The sequence below is a fragment of the Octodon degus genome, unplaced genomic scaffold, assembly GCF_000260255.1.
Source record: "Octodon degus isolate 3935 unplaced genomic scaffold, OctDeg1.0 scaffold00018, whole genome shotgun sequence".
Classification (NCBI taxonomy): domain Eukaryota; kingdom Metazoa; phylum Chordata; class Mammalia; order Rodentia; family Octodontidae; genus Octodon; species Octodon degus.
The window spans coordinates 2,950,059-2,955,227 of record NW_004524594.1 but is presented as its reverse complement, the minus strand read 5'-3'; the positions used below and the strand labels follow the sequence as shown (position 1 = coordinate 2,955,227).

Here is a 5,169-nt window from a genome sequence, read left to right as displayed (position 1 = left end):
GGCCGGCTGCAGTGTTGTGGGATCGAACTACAGCAACCTGAGGCTGACAGCTTTGTGGAAGCAGCCACTTAAACAACTGAGCTAAGGCCAGGCCCCTTTTTTTTTTGTTTTTTGTTTTTTTTTGTTTGCCATTTTAAATATTCTTAACCATTTTCAAAACTCATAAACCTACATAATTTTAAAAACATACGTATACAGTACTGTACCCTCCTCCCAAATCCCTCAATATAGTGAAAAATCCACGATAAATAATTCAGATTAATATTTTTTGGAAACCTGCGAAACAGTGAGTCCAGGAAAGTCAAACCATGAAATCGTGAGGGACTACTGTATATGAAATTAAAAACCCATTGATTCTATCTGGCAACAGACAGGAGCTGACTGAAGGACCAGTGGGCTTGAAGCCTGGTAAGAAGTTTCCAATCTGAAGGGAAAACGTTTGAAACAAATTAAATGACAGCCCCAGAACTCTTTGGGACAGTGTCAGTTGGCTTAACACAGGTAATCAAAGTCTCAGGTGGTGAAAAATTGGTGTTGGGGTAGGAAAAACTTGAAAAGTTATTGGCTGAAAGTGTCCTTAACTTGGTGGAAAGGACAATTTATTTATATTTATATTTATTTTATTTAGGACAGGGCCCACAGAGTGTACAGGGTCTCACTGCATACATAGGACTAGTAGTGATTCTCCTATTTACAGCCCCCCAAGTGCTGGGATCACAGGCATTCGTGCCACCACGCCCAGTGTCAACCGCTGTCTCAGTGTGCCTTGGGGGCGGGGCCAGCACGGCAGGCCTGGGGATCGAACTCGAGGCCCCGTGTCTGTCTAAGCAGGCGCTTTAATCCGATGAGCTATTTGGCCAGCCCTGGAAAAGATAATTTATGCATCTAACAGAACTCCAAGGTATGTAAATACAAAAGGAACCACACTCAACCACATCGTAGTCCAAAGACCAAATGCAAAAGGAAGCCATTCCTGAGCAACTGTACTCCAGAGAAAAAATACAAAAGAAAGCCACACGTAGGCACCTCATAGTCTAAGGTCAAAGATAGAACAAGTTCCTGAAAGTAACTGATAGAAAGAAAACTAAACAAACAATAATAAAAATAAGCCTTGAACCCATTTTGCATACAAAGGAATATTTCTATGAATGATAGGTGACTTCTCACGAGACACAACAAAGAACAGAACCTAATGGAGGAACATCCTTAATGCTGAGAAAAAGAAAAATGTAAAAAGGGAAGTCAGAAGGCCTGGCCAAATAGCTCAGCAGATTAAGGCCCTTGCTTAGAACTCAGGGGCTGGGGGTTCGATCCCCAGGCCTGCTGAGCCGGCTCTGCGCCTCCCCACGACCCGGACAGTGAGACTGGGTGTGGTGGTGTGTGCCTGTAATCCCAGCACTTGGGAAGCTGTAAACAGGAGAAACACTACGAGTCCGATCTATGTAGTGAGACCCTGCTGACCCTGTAGACTCTGCACTAAATACATTTAAAAAAGCCAGAATTTTTTTTTTCATGGAACAATAAACACCTTTATTACATGAGTTAAACCAGGAGGGAAGGTTTATTTGCCTTTCCGGGCCTTGATTTTCCTCAGATAGAACTCCAGCTCTTTGCCCTCCAGCACGCAGCCATCTGCTCGGCCACACTGGCCTGGTCTTGATGCGATGCAGGCGAGAAGCTTGCCCTGCTGGAGCTGCTCCTCCAGAAGACTGCTGATCTTGGCGTTCTTTTTCCTTTCATCATACTTCTTTTGAATTTTCTTTGATTGTTTTTTGTTTAAAATCTCCTGCTCAGGAGTCTGCTTGGCCCCCTTTTTTCGGCCCGGGGGCAGTGCATAGTGGGATTCGCACCACTGTCGGTACAGCATGCTGTCAATGAGCACAATGCAGTTCTTCACTAAGGTCTTGGTGCAGACCAGCTCGTTATTGGATGTATTGTAAACAACACCAATGATCCTTGTTTTTCGAGTACAACACTCAGAGCCCCAGGAGCAGTTTCCCACATCGAGCCGCAGGGCTTGGTACTTCTTGTTGCCTCCTCGAACTCGGACTGTGTGTACGCGGCGGGCACCAATCTTAGTGCTGGCAGCAGGGCGCCCCAGCTCATACTTCCGCTTCTTGTGATGGGGCTTTCTTTTGCCCCCGTCTTGCGGCACTTGTGCCAATTGTCCCGAGAGATGCCCATCGCTCAGCGCTGGCTGGAAAGCAAGCCAGAATTTTTAATCCAGAAAAATATATGCTTAAAACATGGAGAAATAAAGACATTTCAAATAAGTGAAAATGGAGATAATTCACTGCAGTAGATCAGTTTTATTAAAAAGAGGCAAAAAGAAAATTTTCAGGTTAAGGGAAATTAACACCTGAAATACGAAGGAAACTCAGATTAAAGTTTGAGGAAGGAATGAAATACTCTAAAATTGGTAAACATGCAAGCAATTATTACAGAAAACACTTTTTTATTTTGTCATTTACTTTAAAAAATATTTAGTTGTTAGAAGCAAAATTAATCAGGGTACTGTATCCTGGAGTTTTTTAACATGTGTCATTGTGATGCATATGGTAAAAGTTGTACAAAGAAGAGGAGCAAATTCTCTGTGATGAGTGCAGTCATTGTGCATATCTAAAATGTACAATAAAATAAAAAAGAGGAATACAAAGAACAGGGAGGAGGCTGCAAGGCTCAGCTTTGTTGCAAAGTGACAGAGGGCTTTGAATAAACTAAGAATGTGTGTTGGAATTCTTAGACTAACCACTACAAAATAACACAGAAAGGTTAGCTGAGAGCTAGTAGAGAAAATATTATTTTTAAAATGTGTAACTCAAAAGAAGACAAGAAAGAGGGAACAGAGAAACAAAAGATGCATGAAACAAGTAAGAAAGAAATGGCAAAATCACTCCTACACTCAACTGCACCAATGATTATGTTAAATATAAATGCATTAAGCATCTCAACATAAAAGCAGAGCTTATCAGAGTAGCTGTAGATCAAGAACCAATTGTTTGGTATCTCAGAGGCCCTCTTTCAATGTAAAGACAGTCACATTGAAAATCAAAGAAGGAGGGGCTGGAGATATAGCTCAGTGGTGTAAGAGCTTGCCTGGTAAGTGCAAGGTCCTGAGTTCAATCCCTGGTACTGCTAAAAAAAAAAAAAAAAAAAAGAAGAAGAAAAAAAAAAAAAGAAAATCAAAGGAGAGAAAAACATATCCCATGCAAGGGGGAGAAAGCTGGAAAGATGATGTTAGTATTAGACTAAATATATTTTAAATCAAGCAGTACCTGCTGAAAGAACCTTTTACAATGTTCAAAAGGCCAATATATTGGAAAGATGTAACAATTATAAATGTGTATGTACCTGAAAAAAACCTCAGCTTCAATTTACCTGAAAATAAATTCAAGAAAGCTAAATGAAATAGTCAAAATCTACAATTGAAGATATTACACCTCTTTCTCAGAAATTGCTAAAACAAGCAGACTGAAGATCAGTTAAGAAACAGGTCTGAATAACACTGGGATGTACTTTGATCTAATTGTCACTTATAGAATACTACACCCAATAGCTGCAGAACACATATTATTTGCAAGTATACGTAGAATATTCTCCAAAATAGACACGCTAAACAATGCAAATTTTTCAAAAACTTGAAATTTTACAGATATGTTTTCTGCCAACAATGGAATTAAATTGGTTGTCAGCAACCACCAGATAACTAGAAAGTTCCTTAAATAATTATAAATGGGGCTAGGGATAGCTCAATAGAATAAGTGCTTGCCTGGCAAGCTCAAGGTCCTGAGTTCAATTCCCCTGTACCACAAAAAGAAAGAAAGAAAGAAAGAAAGAAAGAAAGAAAGAAAGAAAGAAAGAAAGAAAGGAAGGAAGGAAGGAAGGAAGGAAGAAGAAGGTAATTAGAAATGAAGCAACTAATCTTTAAGGAAAATCCACTAGTCAGAGAAGAAATCAGAGAGAAGATAATAAAGTATTTTGAGCTGAACAATGACAATATGACATGCAAAATGTGTGAAATGCTGCCAAGTTAGAGATGCATCTCTAGAGCTGTGAGAAAAGAAATTGCAGTTCTAAGCGTCCCTCCCCTGTCTATCATCTTGTGGCAGCCCTTGCAAAGTAATACAGATGTCTATTAGTTGTGTACAACTTGTAGTAGTCTGACATATGATTATTTTCCTGGATGGTGGTGCAAAGGTCATAGACATTCAGTAGAAATCATACTTCGCACTTTTTTTTTGTGGCCAGCTCTGTCCACCCGGGGGGCAGGGCTGGAGCAGCATGTGGTGCCAGGGATCGAAACTCAGTCCCTGCATGCTTGCCTAAGCTTGCCTAAGCAGGCACTTTAGACCCCTGAGCTATCTTGCCGGCCCATGTACTTTGCACTTTAAACGTGGATCTTTTCTTAGGCTAGAGAGATGCACCGCAGCACTCTCTGTGTGCTGCATGACAGCAGGGCCCAGCACCCAGTCGACCACGGGCCTCCAGCATCACTGTGTTGCCTGCGTTTTTGGGGTATGGATATTCACTAAACCACATGCGCTGCTTGACATTTCATTATACAGTAGACTGCATTAACGACTTCATGCCACTGTAGGCTAATATACGGGCTTCAAGGCCACTTCAGGTAGGGTGGACTGAACTGTGATATTTGGTAGTAAAAGTGTATAAAATGCATTTTTGGCTTACAATAGTCGCCACTTTATTTCTATGTGACTGTACAGTGCCCCCTGCTTTGATAAAGGAATCAGGGCTCTGAGAGAAATAGAACAGAGGTCTTAATTCTAGGGCTGAGGAAGAAAATACATGAGATGAGACTGGAACATCAAGCGGTGCTAAAGGTAAAGGACTCAAACGAACACACACACACACACACACACACACACACACACACCCTGAACTGTGTTAAAGGTAAATAAGAGCAAACTGACAGATATCTTGATGGCTAGCACCGTAGTCATTTGAGCAATAAAAATAATAATAAGGTGCTATTGGATTATAATGAAAGCAGGCCATGAACACCCACGAGCCAAACGGACGTAAATCAGTGGCACAGTAAATTAATGGGTGAGGAAGCCGATTCAGGTCTCTCATGCAGAAGGACACCAAATAATTGACGTAAATACTTGGTCTTCGAGGAGAAGCACACTTCCCACTGCTTAGGTGTGG

The 5,169-nt window shown here is 41.2% G+C and overlaps 1 pseudogene; it reads right to left on the bottom strand.

Moving 5' to 3' along the window:
* Window positions 1–1,515: 1,515 nt before the first annotated feature.
* Window positions 1,516–2,184, bottom strand: LOC101573541 (annotated as a pseudogene).
* Window positions 2,185–5,169: the final 2,985 nt, after the last annotated feature.